Genomic DNA, 19665 nt, shown 5'->3' on the forward strand with positions numbered 1-19665 from the left:
AATAATTTTTTGGGATCCTCTGGTGAAATGGTAATATTTTGGATATATTGTGTTAAAGAAAATATATTATTAAATTTTATTTTACTTGTTTCTTTCAACTTTTAAACATATGGCTACTAGGGAATGTAGAATTTCATATATGGGTCAAATTATATTTCTGGACAGAGGTGATTTAGCATAGCGATTACCAGAGGGATATCTGGTCAGTTGAACCATCTTAGGAGCGTTTCCAAAGGAGAGATTACAGGTCTCCATTCTCTGGAAATTTTGATTTAGCAGATCCTTATGGGTTCCTAGAATCTATTTTTATGATGTTCTCTGCGGTACTAAAGGGCTATGATCATCCCAGTTTGAGACAATGGTACCCCATATTATCCTAGGCTTTCCTCTAATACAGTGATGTGCAACCCTCACTGTGTATCAAAATCGTCAGAAGATATTTAAAAAAAAATTTAACTTTCCATCCTTAGGAATTGATTTCAATTGGTCTGGGTAGAGCCCAGGCATTTTTGCTTTCTAAAAAATCTCCCAGGTGATTCTCACGTGCAGCCCAAGATGGAAACCATTGCTCTACCCCAGCACTGATCACATACCTTGGGGTTTGCAATGTACTTCCGTCTCCTTCATTAGACCATGAGCTCCCTGAAGGCAACTTCCTTGTCACCATAGATCTTATATCCCGAGGCTCACAGTAGTAGCCCCAGGAATGTGGCTGAATGAAGGGATCTCATTTCATACTTTATGACTGGACATTTTGGCAATGGCTTTTCTGTCCTGGCTTGGCTCCTGTTTCTACCTCTGGCTTTTATGCTGTTTGTTCTTTGGCCCCATGTATCTATTCTGAGTGGTTGCCATTCCCTGCTTCCTGCCTTCCCGGGGTTTTTGTCAGCAGTGAGGAGTGGGCTCCCTCAGTCCCTCATGCTTCCACTATCCTCTAGTGGTTCTAGAGGTTGAAGTAATGCAAACTGCAAAAACGAATTGATGGAGATGAACACTTGGGGCTGCATTTATCCTCAACACCTCCTCTGACTATGGCCTAAGCCCCACTACTCAGCACACTAGGGCAGAGAGCAGCCGGTTGAGCACCCAGAACACTGGGCCAGGGGCATATCTGAGTTCTAGGTCTACTGCTGCACTGACTGTCTCGGAAATGTGACTTCCCCTCTCTGACCTCACAGTGCTCCTCTATAATATGAGTAGGGCAGATCAGCAAAAATAAAAGTTCAGCATTCACTAGGACTAGGGTACGCGTTTGGGTCCAACCTCTCTCCAACTCTCCATCACAAAGACCTAAGTAGCACCAGCCCTGTGCAGGTAATTAGCTGTGTGCTCAGGATATAGCAAGGAACACATGGGAAGGGTCTTTACTAAGGTCTTGCTTCAAAATTTCAGCCTTTGGGGGCACTTGGGGGGTTAGTGGGTTAAGCATCAGACTATAACCCAGGTCATGATCTCACGGTTCATGAGTTTGAGCCCTGCGTCAGGCTCTGTGCTGACAGCTCAAAGCCTGGAGCCTGCTTTGGATTTTGTGTGTGTGTGTGTGTGTGTGTGTGTGTGTGTGTGTCTGCCCCTCCCCTGCTCACTTTCTGTCTCTCTCAAAAATAAATAAACATTACAAAACAAATTTTAAAAAATTGCAACCTTAGCATTTCATCTGTGATACTTTCATTCCTTGAGAACCTCCCAAAGCTTTCTCCTCCCATGCTTTTTCTTGGACCTCAGCTAAGCTGTCCTCAAATATTCAAGAGGTACGTCTACTTGTTCAGGAGCGGTCAGTGGGAACTCAACACTAGCTCAGCCTAGAGAGATTATGTCTAATTAACTACTAGAGTACTGATTCTCTTCAAAAAAATATTTTAGGATGAACATTTCACCACCCCATTGTTGCATTGGATGAATTGTAAAAACAAACAAATGAATAAAAATCACTGAAAACCTTTAAAATAACAAAATCTAAAACAGGAGGGGGCTGTTTTTCTAGATTTGAAGTAGGGAGTGCAATTATAATACTAAAAGAATAAAGTAGCTGACTTAAGCACTTAGTTTATAAAGACTATTTCCTGCTACCATTCAAAGCTGTGGCAAAAATAATAATATACAATTTCAAATTATTTTGAGTCACTGCATGTGTAACTGACAAGGAAGAGAGAAAAGTGGGTATCTTTTGTTAACTAAGAAATTACCTTTCTTCTATACATTATCTGAGAAACCAGAGGACAGAATGCTGGACTGAATGATTCTGATTGGAACAGGAACCTTTGAGCTACTTTGCAAATGACTTGGTTTTTTTTGTTGTTGTTTTTTTTCTTTCCTGCCAAAGGAGGGAAATCTACTTCCAAAGGCAATGAGTGGGTAATTGAAAATATGATAGGATTACAGAAGACAATAAAAATAAATGTAATTAAAAAAGGCCAAAGATCATCTTTGACTGGTACATAAATAATGAAGCTACGTGAGGTGAGTAATGAGAGAAAGTCTCTCTTCATAGTGAACTTGGGCACATTGACAGGGGGGCGCAGCACTTCCAGGGACAGGGAGGAAGACAGCTGACATAAACCCAAACAGCTGAGACCCACGCCTAATTAGTTTTCCAGCATGGAGCCTAATTAGGGAGGTTGGACCCTAATAAATGGATGATACGCTTAGGTGTTCATGGTGGTGGCTGTGTAAAGCTCGGACACCCAAACTGTTAGTGAGAATAAGCAGAACGTGTGTGTCCTAGAAAGGGCTTAACACATTTACTGAACACCTACTATGGGCCAAGTCCTAGCCTGGGGAGTTTTTTTTTTTTTTGTTTTGTTTTTTTTTTTTTATCATGATATTACCTATCTAATCCTCTCAGATCTTATTTTTCCCATTTTGTGGATAGAGAATCGGAGGCTTGGAGACGTTTAGGCAAATCCTGCTCCATAGTGCCATTGTAATGACGGTGGTTTTTATGAGACCCACTTTTAGGATGCAGGGCAGCACTTTTATTTATGAGACAGCTGGTTACATTTTTGAAAATGGGCACCTTGATGGGGGAAGGAAGCTGTAACAGTTTGGGTGGAAGGGGTAGGGTGGTATTTGGCTCTATGTTTGCTGTGGGAAAGCAAGCAAGAAGGAAGGAAGGAAGGAAGGAAGGGAGGAAGAAACAAAGAAACAAAGAAAGAAAAAGGGAGGGAGGGAGGGAGAAAGAAAGAAAGAAAGAAAGAAAAGGGAAGGAAAGAAGGAAGAAAAAATAAAAGGAGGAAGGAACAAAGAAACAAAAAAAGAAAGAAGAAAGGAAGAAAGAAAAAAAGAAAGAGGAAGGGGGAAGAAAGAAAAAAAGAGAAGGAAGAAAGAAAGAAAGAAAGAAAGAAGAAAGGAAGGAAGGAAGGAAGGAAGGAAGGAAGGAAGGAGGGAGTGAAGAAAGACAGAAAGAAAGTCAGAAAGAAAGAAAGAAAAGAAAGAAAGAAAGAAAGAGAAAGAAAAAGAAAGAAAGAAAGAGAAAGAAAAAGGAAGAGAAAGGGAGGGAGGGAGGGAGGAAGAAAGAAAGAAAAAGAAAGAAAGAAAGAAAGAAAGAAAGAAAGAAAGAAAGAAAGAAAGGAGGAAGGGAGGAAGGAAGGAAGAGAGAAAGAGAGAGGAAGGAAGAAAGAACCAACATTTATGGGCCCCCTCCTAGATGTCAGTACCTATTCTAGGTACCCTTCACAATGACAGTCTCATTAAGCGTTCCTAAAAGCACCAGCAATGGTTGTTAGATACTGCTATTTTCTGGCCTCAGAGAAGTTAAGTAACTTTCCTAAGGTCACCCAGCTTCTATGGGGTAGTAGAGACGGAATCAAATCCCAGGGGGTGTGCAAGAGTGAACACATGGACACTGGAGTTGAGAGTGTCCCAGGGCAGGGGAGACAGTGTGCCAGGAACAGGTGAGTGGAAGTGTCCAGGGCATAATCAGGAAATATTCTCATTCTTCTAATGGGTTAACCAAGATCCAAGGAAATGCAATCACTTGCCCCAGTGGAAAAATGTACATGACTAAAAAAGATAAATGTCTGCAAAAGTGCACGGGGCAGGAGCTGGCTCTCTGGGAATTCAGTAAATGTTAATTCTTTTCCTTTGTATGAAGTCACTCAGCACAGACCAGAGCCAGGTCTTAAATTCAAATGAAACTCCAAAGGAACTCCTTTTTATACTGAATGTTGTGGAAGGGCTCGGTTCATTCTGAGTGTGTGCAGGCAAGCGTGTTAGAACCCTCCACCCTCCTTCCCCCACTCCCCTACTTCCACCCTCCAATTTCACCCCATCCGCCCCCACCACCTGCAGTGAGCCACACCCCCAGGATACTGCCTGGAGGCAGGAAAGAAGCCCTGGGGGAGGCAAGATGTGAACCGGAATGAAAACATAAAGAGCTTACTAGGTGGCCCAGCACACTGAATTAAGGGCTTTCCGAGAACAGGGAACAGCATGGAGAAAAGCAAGGAGGCCAGAGTTCCACAAAGTTGGAGCTTAAAGTAATGAAAAGGAAGGAGGGGGATGTGGCTGGGAAACTAGACAGGAGTCAGATTCTGGAGAGCTTTGCATCCTGGGCCAGAGACCCTGGGTTTATCCACTGATACTGGGAGACAATCAGAGTCCCTTAAGCAGGACTAGCAAAGAACGTATGGATTTTCATGTTCATTCTCCCTGGGGTAGGTTGTATCCCTGTTGGTGCAGCCACCTCCAACATGACTCCCACCGATGCCCGCCTCCTAGCATTCACATACTCCATGTAATCCACGCCCATGACATGCCAGGGCTGGGCTCTGTGACAACAGGATGTGGCAGAAGAGACAGACGGTACGCTACCCCTGAGATTAGGTTATAAAAACCGTGCAGCTTCTGTGTCTGTCTGTCTCTCTCTCAGATCATGTGCTCTGGGGGAAGCCAGCCGTCATGCCTGGAAACAGCCTCCAGCCTACTCAAACTTTCAAGGGACCATAGACCCAGATGATACCTCTCCTGCAACCTAAGAGATCCTAAATCAGAACCACCAGCTAAACTGTTCCCAGGTTCCTGACCCTCGTGGAACTGTGTGAAACAATGTATAATTGCTGCTTCACGCTGTGTCTGAGGATAATTGCTGTGCAGCAATAGATACTGATACACTTCCAGATGAGGAAACACATTCAGACAGCTGAACCCATCTAGGCAAGGCCACACACCTCAGTAAATACCAGACCCTAGTTTTGTTCTCATTTGTCTGACTGCAGACCGGCTCTTTCCCCTACAGCGTGCTGTTTCTGTTTTCCGATCATGTTATAAATGCAACAATTTCAAGTCCAACTTATTAGGAACTTCTTAAGCTCCTGCTCTGTGCCAGAAACTGAGCTATGCAGTGAGCGGCATACGCTTGTAAGATTCAGGATGAACGGAGCACTGCCCTGCCCTCTATTTTTCTCATTTTATTAGGAAAAAAAATAGACATATAAAAAACTACAAGAAAAGGTTGTAATGTAAAACTCTGGAACTGAACACAAATTGGCAAGAAAATAATGAAAAAGCAGCAAATTACTCTGGTGGAGGAGAAGACCCAGGGAAGGTCCCACAGGAAAGTGAACTTGGACCTGGGCCAGGTGGAAAAAGATTGGGGGTGGAAGGAATTCCTGAGCAGAGGAGACCGAGAGAGCAAAGCTACAGTAGCACGCAACCCCACTAAGTACAGGTAGGAAACTGTGAATGTGTTTGCTTGTAGTAAGAAGACGGTATGCACACACTTACAGAGCTATAAGAATGTGATCCATGCACGGGAATATGCATTTCTGTCTGAATAATCACTCAGATTTCTGTGTGGCTAGTCAATGGCCTTAAGAATCAGATTAGCGATTTAACATTTTAATTCCTATGGCATTCCAGAATTTTCATAATAGAACTGCTGGCACTTTGCTAAGTCTCTTTCATACATACACATCATTTCATTTACCTTTCACAATTTGTTAATCCCCACTTCATAGATAAGAAGATTAAAGGTTAACGGAAGTTAAGTAATTTGCACTAGTGATGAATGGGTTGATGTTAAGCTTAGGCTGGTCTGAGGCCTCTGCACTGTCTGATACAGATTTTTCCTTCTCCTGGATTACTTCAACAGCCTCCTAATGGATCTTCCTGCTTCCGCTGCTGCCTCCCTCCACTCCATTCCCACGCAGCTGCCGGAGCGGTCCAGATGAAACATACATCACATCTGCCATCACTCTCTCTCTTAGGGTGAAATCCAAGGGACTTCCCCTGTGGGGTTGGCTCCTGGCCACCTCCCTGATTCCATCCCCCTCCTCTTTGCCCATCACACACTGCTTGAGATGCCCTGGTCTGGAATGTTTTGTCCCAGGTATCCACAAGACTCTCTCCTTGCATTCCCCTCCCTGCTTGACTGATAATTGATCAGAAGACCTTCCCCAACTACTCAGTCTACTGTAGGCCACTCCCCTAAGCCCAAGCACCCTAGTCCCTCCCTATCCTCTTACTTGACTTATTTTCTCCATTGCTCTTACCTGCACCCCCCCCCCCCCCCAGCATCATACCCTTTTATTCCAAGGGAGTGGTCTGTCTCTCTTTAGGATGTGAGCTGCATGAGGGCTTTAAGTTTTGTCTCTATTGTTCACTGCTACTTAGGTGACCAACTTATCCCAGTTTTCCTGGTTTTAGCACTCAAAAGTCTTAGGTCCTGGGAACCGCCCCCAGTCCTGGGAAAACTAGTATGGCTGGTCACCCTCATGGTATTCCCCTTCAAATTTTAGGCTCGAAAGCCCTGACCCCTGGGTGATCTAGGCCCCCAAGTCATCATCTACGACACTCACTGAAAACAAAACAAGTACATAATAATTAGTCATTTGGTCACCTCCTCTGGAAACCCTTAAGCTTCTACTCAAAATCCATAGCTGCCTCCTCCTGGCTTTCACAGTGTGTTATTAATACCTTCATGCAGGACAATATGATACTATATAATACATATATACATAGACAATAATAGTTAACATTCTGGTTGGTTCTACTTGCCTTTCGGTTACTCACTAGCCCTGTATACTTCTGGAGCAGAGGAGCTACACTTTTGTGTCCCCAGAATACTCTGTCGATAATGAATGTCCAATAGATATTTGTCAAAATGAGTATTTGTATAAACTTGGATGAAGATTCCACCGGGAAGCGTTCATCATGAAGGCGGCATTCTCTACTAACAGGATGACTGAGGAGAGCACTCTGGCAGAGGTGGTGGGTGGCTGGGCGTGCTGCGGATGCTCAACGCCCAAGGAGTGACCAGACCGACAGGTCAAGAGAGGGGAGAGTACGTGTATGTGCGCACATGCGTGTGTGTAGAAACTGGGGGTGGGTATGGGAGGGCGGGAAGGAGGTGACCAGACTGGGAAGCAGAAGTGGAAGCAAAGAGGTCCTCAGGAGTCACGGGAACAAAAACAAATTGGGTAAACACCTCAAGACGGGAAGGAACTGTGACTCATGGCTATGGATGTTTCCAGAAGCATTGTGCATAAGATCAGACATATAAAGAATATCTAAAAGGAGAATATATGTGCTGACATAGAAAGATGTTCGTCGTGAATTTCAAACAGAAAGAAACGGCCACCAAAACAACATGCCACGTGATATCTAGCATCGTGGTCAGCCTCACAGGCTCTGGGACAGCCTGTTCCAATCCCAGCTCCTCCACTTTCCCAGCTGTGTGATTTTAGGCCAGGCACACTCTGTGCCTCAGTTCCCTCATCTGTAAAATGAGGATAATAACAGTACCCCATCATGGGACATTTTGATTAGCTGACTGGATACATGCACAAATACTGCATCTTGTTATATTATTATCACTATGGGAGCCTTTTTAGAGAGAATACGTGTGTGTATGTGTGTGTGTGTGTATTTTAGAAAACAATGTTAGAGTATTTACAGGATAGGATAGTGGTAGGATTATGGGTCACTTCAATTTTCTCCTTTATGCTTATTTGTAGGTCCTAGTTTTCTCCAACAAATGTCTATTAATAGTATAATTACGTATAAAAACAAAAATAAGACAAGTAAAGGAACTGAGGCGGGTGTCAGGATTTGGAGTAGGAAACCAGGACATTGAAGAACCAGGACTGAGGCCAAGGGATAAATGGCAAGAAAAGGTAAGGAGGAGGGAAGGTAGGTGAGGGCAGGACCCAAGGTGGCCAGTTACCCACCCCTGGCATCTCTGAGCTGACTCTGGGAGGGCTGCCCACAGCTAAAAGGCAAGACCAGGAGAGACAAAAGGTGTTTAACTGGAGTGCTGTCTCAGAAAGACTAAGCTCATATGATGGGTACTGAGGGTTTTGTGAAAGGGCTTAACCTGTATTTATTATCTGGGTTAACTTTTTTTGTAATTTCTTTTTTAAAATGAGTACCGGAGGGGTACCTGGGTGGCTCAGTCAGTTAAGCATCTGACTCTCGATTTCAGCTCAGGTCATAATCTCATGGTTTGTGACTTTGAGCACCACATTGGGCTCTGCACTGAGAGTTTAGAGCCTGCTCGGGATTCTCTCTCTGCCCCTCCCCTGCTTGCTCTCTCTCTCTCAAAATAAATAAAATCTACATTAAAAAAAAATAAAAAATAAAATGAGTACCTGAAGTTGAAGCTTCTTTTAATTTGAATCTCATACTACTAAATTGAGATACTCAACTCTTCTAAAAGGAAACCCTTTAAAGCCACAGCTTGGCTTAATTTAGTGATTTCATTTACAGAATAAAGTATCAGTTGCAAAGTTGATTTCCTGCCAAAATAGTAGCTGCTAAGAACTTCCAGCAAAGCCCACAGCTATGTTACCAAATCACAATGATCTCAACTTCATTTGAGTCTGTTCAGAAACTTTAGAGAGGAGTTGACTTTAACCATTATGATGCATTTTTTTCCACAAACAAATGTGCACACAAAAATATACGGAAGCTAAATGCAAGATGGCGGAAAAACCATTAAAATCTAAATTAAGTTTATGGTTTAGATTTGGCAAAGGTACCATGGTTATGTAAGATGTTCACATTAGCGGAAACTGAGTGAAGGGCATGTGGGAACTGAATTCTCTGTATTACCTTCACAACATTTCTGTAAGTTTAAAATTGTCCAAAATTGGGGGCACCTGGTTGACTCGGTTGGTTAAGCATCTGACTCTGGCTCAGGTCATGATCTCAGGGCTCGTGAGTTTGAGCCCTGGATCAGGCTGTCTGTTGTCAGTGTAGAGCACGCTTTGGATCCTCTTGTCTCCCTCTTTCTCTGTCCCTCCCGTACTAGCTGGCACACACACTCTCTCTCTGCCTCAAAAATAAACATTAAAAAATTGTCCAAAATCGAAAGCTTACTTTGAAACATTCGGAAGGAAATACAACTTTTGTGATATTTAGTGAGTTGCCATTAAGTGCTCATGGTTTGCTAACAGTATTGTTTTAGCTGATGGGGGGACGCTGTCAGGTGACTGTTCCCCTGCAGTGTCCCTCATACCAGCTCTTATTTCAATGCCTCATCAGCACCGCTTCCCAACCCATCTCAAACCTCTCTCATGTGGTCTTCCTGACTCCAGCCTCCCCCCATCCATATATCCTTCAGAGGAATCAGACTAATTGCTTATCTTCTCTCTCCTAGTTCTAAAACCTGCTCCATTCCCACAATGCATAGAGTGGGATTTCATAACCTTAGCACCATTAATATTTTGGCCTAGGTCATTCTTTTTTGGTGGGGGAGGAATTTCCAGTGCATTATAGGATGTTTAGCAGCATCCCTGGCCTCTACTCACTAGATGCCAGTAGCACCCATCCCATCGTGACAACCAAAAATGTCCCCACATAGTCCCAAAAGTCCCCTTGGTGGAGGAAGGAAGGGGGGTAGGGGTGTGTGTTACAAAACCACCCTGGTTGAAAACCACCGGCATAGAGAATAAAGTTTAAATTCTTAGTGTAGCATTCAGTCTTCTGCTACTCCAGTCGTCTGCTTTCTCATTCACCTTACGTCCCTCCCATGATAGCATTCTTACTCTTTCTTAGACATTCTGTTTACTCTCTTGCCTCTTTGCTATTGTCTTTATTGGGAATTCTGTCCTCCCTAGTAAGCAGATCAAGCCCCAGTGCCCCCTGGAGGCAGCATAGACACAAAAGACATTACTGAATGAATGAATAAACGAACGATAGAAAAAACTTTTTTATCCATCTGTTTGCAACCATGTATTACAACTATCTCCTCAAGCATAAATTCTTTCTGCCTTTCGTCTTCTCACATTGTCTTCTGTGTTTATCTGTTGCACACTACCTGTGTACAACAGAGTTATAATCACAGTTTTTTATGCATCCATCTGTCTCTGTCTCTCCCCCGCCTCATCAGACTGTGAGCTTATAGGATATTAATAAGTACTCAGTGTTAACTTGGTATTTATTACATTCTAGGCTCTGTGGCAAGTAACTTAAAAATACCATCTCATTTATTTCCCACAACCACACTCTGTGACAGGTAGTATTATTATCATCTCATTTTATAGATGAGGAATTTTAAGCTCAGTGAATTTGAGTCATTTTCTCAAGGTCACACATCTAGAAGGTGGCAGAGCTGAGATTTAAATTTAAATCACATCAGAGTTCAAGTCCTAAACCCCACACCGAGCAACCATTTTTTATCGATCTTTCCAATTCCTATTGTACCAACAACAGAGGTTTTTGCCTACAGAACTTGCTCAGTAAAGATCTAGTCCTTTGGTTACAAAAACCTAGTAGAGTTATAAGCAAACCCCATCTTTGGGTCTTCCAGTCTTTCACTAGGACTGTGCCCACAATCACTACTGACATGTGACATCTTATCCTTCTGATAAGAATAGCACAGAACCTTCCTTCCTTTGCATTGGAGCCAACCAGCTTTGAGTGTTTTCGTGTAGTACTTGAGCCTGGTTCAGGTTGTGCCCCAGAGGGAATGGTATTGTGTCTATTGGATAAATATTAGACTGAGGCAGCTTTCAACTTTAGGATATGGAGGTTTTCTAGCATTTTTTCCTCAAAGTAATCTTAGCTTACATTCACATGTATAGTTATAATGTGTATTAATTTATTTAATCCTTATAATAGCCCAATGAGATAAGTACTATTATTTGCCCCATTTTATTTAGGAAATGAGGCGCAGAGAACTTAAATAATGTGCCCAAACAGTACGGCCCCTAAGCTTATATTCTTAACCGGTATCTTGGATTGATCTTCGAAGAAATAAACTGTCTTCTGGAGTACTCAGGACACTATGATTTAGAGGTATTCAGTGGTTGAAACCACTAATATTGCAGATGTTGTAGAGAATATCCCTGCATTTGTTGTAATTCCTTCATAACTTTGTTCAGATTATTATAATAGCTGTGGTCACCACCTATAAGATATAGTTGCTAAATAGCCCATTTTATTTGCTGTTGTTTGTTTTTGTTTTTGCCCAGGACTCTGACTTTCTTTATTGCAAGATAAGGATCTTAGCTTTACATCTTCCATGTCTTCCACAATGTCTGAGATGTGGTCAATTTGCAATAAAAATTTTCTTAAAATTGTTGGTTAACTCAGGGCTTCACAACAGAGATCTGCAAAGGCGGATATGAAGAAGAAACCATATTCTTGAATCTGTCTAAGTCAAAGGCATTTGACTTTCTGTAGCCTTGCTTGGCAAATGTGATGACATCATCTACTGCCTTCTGAGTTCTGAAGGTCAGATGGCATGACTCCTGGAGAGGTTCTCTACTTGGTCCCTACGCAGGCTCTGAGTCCATCAAGGACAATCTTTAAGAGTCAGATAAATCAAATTACAATGACCCAACCACGCTCAGTCAGTTGAATCCCTTGAATAGCTAAAGACACTAATACATCTTTTGGAGAGAAGACATTGGAATGTGCAATGGGACAGATAATAGACTTTCTTCAGGTCGGCATGGATGAGAGCAAGAGCAAGTCTTTAAAATTTCCATTAGCTTTTGATAATTCTTCCTAATTTAAAGAAAGAATTTATGAAACATAATTTAAGCAGAAATGAGATTTACAATGGATTGGTCTAAGTACCAGATTAATAGAAAGGGGAAAAAAAGAAAAAAAGCAAGCAATGAGAGTCCTGCAGGCATAGGGAAGTAGGCAAGACCATTCTTTGTTGCTAAGAAGGGCTTTTTATGGGAGAGTTTTGGGTCTGGACAAGACTGACACTTAAGGAGCTGTCCCCCCATGACCAGAAATACGCTAGGCAGACTAAGCAGGCTTTGGAAGCCTAAAGACCTTGAACAGATTCTGGGTCCCTTAATTAGCTGTTAGATTTGTGTACCCCAGTTTGTTCTGCTATAAAATCTGGATAATAAAGTCTTCCTCAAGGGCCCTTGGGAGAATTTGAGATAATGTGGAGGAAAAACATGACGATGAGGAGACTAGCAATAAATATTACGTGCCATTTACAGAGTGGTGGCAGTGGCCAGCTCTTAGCTCTCATGGAGGCTAACCACTAGTCACAGCAGTGCTGCTCCTACATGGACTGGGAACTGGGTTAGTTGATAGTTCAGCTACAGAACCCTTTGATTTGATACCATCTGCTGCTAAATTACTGTTTCTCTCTTACTGTATCTATATAACTTTTATACAGACTATACTATCCATTGAGTTTTCATGCCTTTAGACCTTTTAGTAAACCATTTAACTAGTCATCCCTCTCATTCACCAAGTAATAACGGGAGTCTTTCAAACACAAGTCTGGGGTCTGGCTGCATCAATCTGTCGATGATCCATCAATTTATCCTCTCATCTCATCTCATCTCATCTCATCATCTCATCTCATCTCATCTCTCTCTTATCTGTTCTAGCTCTTCTCCATAGCTTTAACTTTACATCCCCCATTCTTATCTCTCCTGCTGAACTTTCTGAGGGTATTACTCTCTTGGTGTTTAATATAGGCTATCCTTTATTGTTAAGTATCTAGTAAGATGTTTGTAAGCACACAACTTAAGGTCTTGTCTTAGTCATCTTTGTATGCTTCAAAGGGCCTAAAATGTGGTGTAGTGGAGAGTAATATTTGTAAAGCACTTACTTGATTCCAAGCACTGTGCTAGGTACCTGGCCTACATTAGTTCCCAGAATCTTTAGGAATAACCCTGCAAAATACCATTTTTCTCACTTTACAGTTGAGGAATCTGAAGTTCTGAGGGGTTAAATGTCTTGCCCCAAGTCATATACAGCAGTAGGGTTAGGTGTGATTACTCTACGACCATGCATTTTCACCATATTACACTTCCTCCATTTACACTAGAAACAGCAAATGTATCTTGACTTGCATGCCACTAACACTACCTTCCATGAGCATTATGAGGATGAGCCCTGGAGATGTGCCATCTATTTGCTCTCCCTGATCTCCCCTGTTCAGCCAATATGGATTGTTTTCCCTGCCATCTCATCCTCACCTCATGCATGCTAGATTTCTAATAAGCATTACCTGGGAAAAGGGTAGAGCCAGGATGTCAGCCCCTCCCTTGGTAGAGTCCTGTCGTCCTGTGACTGCTGGCTTTGTGGCATAGAGTCGGTGCATAATAGCAATGACGATGGATGAATGAATGATTAAATGTATTATAAAGAGACTGAGTTGGGTTTAACCTAAACAGATTCAGGAGAGCCTTCTATAGAATGAAAATGAAGAATTAACAGAGTTCAGGCAACTTAACAGACCACTTGAGCTTCCCTCTCTTAGTGTGAGGACACGGGGCCACTTGAGGGAATGGCAGACCTGAGATCCCACTGCTGCCTGCACCAACATCATTCTATATGCAAATGTAGGCCTGCCATTTAAAAAGCTCTACTCCTGAACTCATTAGGGCATCTAAACTCAGACTCAAGCCTCCAGGAGTTTGCATAAGTGGTGTGAATCCCTTAAGAGCTGGGAGGAAACACCATCTTCTTGATGGATTAATTTATAGGCATATAGTGGCAGAGAAGTGATTGCAAGGAGCTGCTTTCCCAAGACTTGAAACAGGCAGTCCTAATTACTAACCAGGGGGCCAAATGCTGGGGTCATATTCCAAGACAGAGTTTGGACTAGCAATGAGTAACTTCCCCTAGCAGACAAAATATCCTGTACGTTCAAACAGAGAGTACACAGGAGAGCAGTTGAGAAGTTTCACTTCCTTCTCTGATGAGGAAAGCTTCTGCTAGGCACCCTCCTCCTGTTTTCCCCCAACGGATCTGAGTAGTCACGGCAGTGCTGCTATATTCTAGCTTCACAATGAACCCTGTCACAGCCGGGGGGTCGGGTGAGGTCTTTCTTACAGTTGGGATATTCCAAAATTAGCTTAGGTTCTTCTGACCCTACTGAAGCACCTGCCATGAATCAGTTTTCATTCCAAATATCCCAGTTTAAGGTTAACTTAACAAAGCCAACTGAGTCAACAAAAATTGACTCAGCACCCACTCGGTGGTATGTAGCTTGCTAAACACTGGACATACAGAAATGAACAAAGCAGGATTTCTGCTTTCAGTGAACTCACTGCCCAGGAGGACAGGCAGGAAGGGGTATAGTTACAACACAGCATGCTAGGTGTGGTGGTAGAGGGGAAGGCTGATTTTATCAGAGTATAAGGGAAGAACTTCTCTCCCATGTGAGAAAGTGTGGTTATAATTTCTAGAAGACAGGACTGCTGAAGAACATACTGGAGAATGAGTGAGTTTCAAATGGGAGGGGGTGACATTCCATGTAGAGGAAACAGTACGAACACAGGCATGGCCTTGTGAACAGAGTTTTTGTGTACAGGACACATCAACTGGGTCACTGTTATGAGAGTCACTCTGCAGGAGCATCGCGGTGAGTGATGAGGCTGGAGAGGAGGGTGGAGACAAGTCACAGGTACGCCTCCTTGCTAGTGAGCAGGTAATGCAGCGCCATAAATGGGTCTCCACGGGGAAGTTAAGCACTCAGATTTCTGCTTCATTACTCGAGTTGTGATGGAGGAAGGGTTGGAGGTGGTGAAACAGGAGACAAGAAGATTGTTTTGTGACAATGATCTAGGAAACAGATGACAAAGACATTCCGTTAAGGACAGAGAGAAGGTGACATATTTGGGATAGATTAGTGGGGCTGATCATGTGAGGACAGTGGTGAAAAGAAGAGGGAGGAGTCTGGGATGATTTCAGATTCCAGCTTGGATATGTAGGTGGCTGATGCTGTTTTCCACTAAAACAGAGATGAAGAGAGTAGGGTTGTGGGAGAGTAGGGAGGTAAGGAGTTGAGGTTTGGTTCTCTGAAGTGCCTGTGGGTCATTTACCTGGGGCTGTCCAGCAGATTGTTAGTATCACTCGGGACTAGGGACACAGACCTTGGAGTTTTTAGCAGACACACAATGGGTGTTAAAACAATGAGGTTATTCTGGGGGAATACTTATAATGACAAGGCAGTAGAAGTAGGAGCCAATGAAGTAAAAATAAAGAAAGAAGCATCCACAAAGAAGTCAGGCTGCTAGGAAGACAGCTGAAAAGCCGGTGATGTCCACGGAAACTGTGTGTCCGAGGGTTGGAGAAGTACGCAGGACTCAGGGTCAAATGCAGCACCAGCCAGGTAAGGACTGTGGGTTGCTCCCTGGGGCTGGCAATGGAGTGGTCACAAGGCATCAGAGCCAGAGCTGGCTCAGAGATCCACAGAATGGAAACAGGATGACAAGGGTGTGAGGCTAACAGGAGGTTGACAGGAGAGGCAGGGTTAAGAACCTTGGCTGAGAAGGAAAGGAGGGAGAGAAATCACCAGCTAAAGGAGGCAAATGTCCAAAGCAAAGCTTTATTGGTTGGATGTTTCTGATTAAAGAGACCCAAGCAGATTCATAGATTGAGAGGAAATAGCTAGCAGAGACAGGAGTTTAGAAAATACTGTTGGAGGAGATACTTGATGGAGTAAATTCCTAAGAAGACAAGAGGGAAACGCCAGCAGGGTCATGGGGAAGGGAGACCTCCAATGGGAAAAGACCTACTCTTCTGGGTTAGGGGAAAGGACGTGAGAATCTTACAGAGTCTGATAATCTCAGAGAAGCGTAGTGCAGTGTTTCATACATAAGTCAGACAGACATGGCTCCAAAAGCTCACTCAGCCACTTGGTAGTGTTGTGAGGTGTGAAAGTAACTGGCCTTCCCTACTGTTGTTTTCCTTACCTGTAGCTAGACTCTGGATACCTCCTTTGCAGGTCGTTAGTGCAGGAGATCAGGTATGTAAGGCATTTAGTACAGTCTGGGTACGTGGTAAGTACTCAATAAATTAAATTGTATTGGTTTTTTTTTTTTTTATCATTGATTGTACCATTACACAGTTTCAACTATGGATTCAATACGTTGTGATTTTCTAAACAGCACACATTGCCTTTGTTAATACAGAAAATGTATTATGAATTCCAAATAATTTTCTTACAAACACTTTTGGAACAGGGGCGCCTGGGTGGCTCGGTCGGTTAAGCGTCCGACTTCGGCTCAGGTCATGATCTCACGGTCCATGAGTTCGAGCCCCGCGTCGGGCTCTGTGCTGACAGCTCAGAGCCTGGAGCCTGTTTCAGATTCTGTGTCTCCCTCTCTCTCTGCCCCTCCCCTGTTCATGCTCTGCCTCTCTCTGTCTCAAAAATAAATAAACGTTAAAAAAAAATTAAAAAAAAAAACACTTTTGGAACAAAATTGTCTTCTTTTTTTTTTTTTTAATGTTTATTTATGTTTGAGAGAGAGACAGAGCATGAGCAGGGGAGGGGCAGAGAGAGGGAGACACAGAATCTGAAGCAGGGTCCAGGCTCTGTGCTGACAGAGGACTTGAACCCACGGACCGTGAGATCATGACCTGAACCAAAGTCGAATGCTTAACCTACTGAGCCACCCAGGTGCCCTGGAACAAAATTGTATTCTTAAATAAGGACTGTACCCTACAAAATATATTATATATTTATATATATTTTTATATATCATATATTATACATATAAAATTGACCCTTGCAGGGGCGTCTGGCTGGCTCAGTCAGTTAAGTGGCTGACTTTGGCTCAGGTCATGATCTCACAGTCTGTGGGTTCGAGCCCCATGTTGGGCTCTGTGCTGACAGCTCAGAGCCTTGAGCCTGCTTTGGATTCTGTGTCTCCCTCTCTCCCTGCCCTTAACCCACTCGCATTCTGTCTCTGTCTCTCTCAAAAATAAATAATAAAAAACATTAAAAAAAATTGACCCTTGCATAACATAGGTTTGAACGGCATGAGTCCACTTATATGGGGGATGTTTTTCGATAAATACAATACTGTAAATGTATTTTCTCTTCCTTATGATTTTCTTAAAAACATTTTCTTTTCTCTAGCTTACTTTATTGCAAGAATATACTATACAACACATATAGCATAAAAAATATGGTAATCAGTTGTTTATGTTATCAGTAGGTATTCTGGTCAAAAGTAGGCTATTAGCAGTTAAGATGCTGGGAAGTCAAAAGTCATACGAAGATTTCTGACTGAGCAGGGATTAGTAGATAACCCTAACCTCTGCATTGTTCAAGGGTCTACTGTATATATAAAATAGTGCTCAGGTATTTTGTTGTCATTTTTTTTTTCTCTTGATTTCCCAGCTCTTTCAAGTCTTATAATTTGGGTTTTTTTCTAAATCCTTTTTTTTTTTTAATGTTTATTTATTTTTGAGAGAGAGAGAGAGAGAGAGAGGCAGAGTGTGAGCCGGGAAGGGACAGAGAGAGAGAGGGAGACACAGAATCTGAAGCAGGCTCCAGGCTCTGAGCTGTCAGCACAGATCCCTACACAGGGCATGAACCCATGAACCGCAAGATCATGACCTGAGCCAAAGTCGGAGGCGCAACTGACTGAGTCACCCAGGCGCCCCTATAATTTGGGTTTTTAATGAAACACTACCCTACAAGGATTTTGACTATGTTCCTTTTGCATTTATTTTAAAACTGATTTTGAAAAGCCTCTATAAAAGTTTCTCATTATGGAAACGTTTAAATATGGAAACTCGCCAATGAGGTTATTTTTCAGAGGACAGCATTTCACGTGGCTGATTTTAGCTCTATCTGCAAAGTCACAACATTCTGGGTGGGTCAGGCTAGATCCAGATTACATTTACATAAAATGCTCATGCGTTTCAATCTTCGACATCTTTTTGCTTTTTCCTTTTGCTTCTTCCTTTCTCATTTTTTTTCCCTTTCTTCCAAGAGCAAATGAAAAAAGCAGAGTACAGGGCTGTACTTGTGGATATTAAACAACAAGCACACCAGTAATCACCTCAGAATCGGTCTTCGGAGTTTACCCAGGTCATTCGTTCTGTGCGTTGTCGATCACTAGTGCGTGGTGGACATTCCACTACTGCCATGGGTCAGGCATTGTGCTCACTTGGCTCAGAGACAGAAGACATGGCTCCTTCTCATAAAAGATCCTCACAGATAAAAGCATTGGGATACAGGGGCACCTGGGTGGCTTAGTCGGTTAAATGTCTGACTCTTGATCTCAGCTCAGGTCGTGATCTCTTGGGTCATGAGACTGAGCCCCACATGGAGCTCTGTGCTGATAGTGTAGAGCTTGCTTGGGATTCTCTCTCTGTCTCTGCATCTGCCCCTCCCCTGCTTGTGCTCTGCCTCTCTTTCTCTCTCTCAAAATAAATAAATAAATAAACTTAAAAAAAAAAAAGGCATTGGGATATAGAGTGTGGTTTGTCCAGGGTCACAGTGCCAGTGAGGGTGGGGTTTACATTTTAACGTAGGGTCTCTGAGCCCAAGTCCAGTGTCAATACCGGTACATCACTGCTGGGTCTTAATGAGAGACACAGTCTATGTAACGGGATTTACAAATGTTGGCAAGCATGGAATGAAATCCATTTTCTCAGCTCAGACTATTCCTTTTGTTTACTTTATATTCTACTTAGAAATGACACTTGACCTCATTCCCATTCCCAGTTAAGCTATTTACTTTGTCTACTAGCTACTTAGCTATGTATGTTGAGTCATAATGTCTTGGTTAGGGGTTTCACACTCGGGGGTGGGGGCGAGGATTACAACACAACTTGAGAGGGGTTGACATGTAGAATAAGACGTGCTTGAAGAAGCATGGTGTTTTATAGTAGTTGAACAACAGAATGAGAAGGCTCTGAATCACGTCATCTAATCCCTGGCTGGTCTCCTGGCCTCTGGTGTCTTTCTCACCAACCACTTTACAGAGGGGAAAACCAATGTCTGTGTACATAGTCTTTAATTGTTTTTATTTTAAGTTTATTTATTTTGAGAGAGAGAAAGAGAGAGAGTGAGCAGGCAGCAGAGAGAGAGGGAGAGAGAGAATGCCAAGCAGGCTCCACGCTGTCAACACAGACCCCAACTTGGGGCTCGATGCCACAAATCCTGAGATCATGGCCTGAGCCAAAACCAAGAGTAGGTCACTTAACGGTGCATACACAGTCTTCTCACAGGATATAGGAAGTTACATAGAGCATGGCCTTGTACCCAAGCAGCTGAGAAATGAGGTAAGGAAACACAGAAAAACCACATACCATTTTAAAAGTGTGCTGAGAATTTGAGGGAAGTGCATTAAAGTCTTTCCAAGCAATTACAGTGGTTTGAGCTCAGGGTCCAGCTGGAAAGTCTGTTTGGGCGAGACAAACAACTGTTCCCGACTTTTCTGTGGTAAAAGCATTGAGACATGGGAAACATCCAGATTACAGATATCGGACAACACTCAT

This window comes from Panthera leo, chromosome C1 (genome assembly GCF_018350215.1).
Source record: "Panthera leo isolate Ple1 chromosome C1, P.leo_Ple1_pat1.1, whole genome shotgun sequence".
Classification (NCBI taxonomy): domain Eukaryota; kingdom Metazoa; phylum Chordata; class Mammalia; order Carnivora; family Felidae; genus Panthera; species Panthera leo.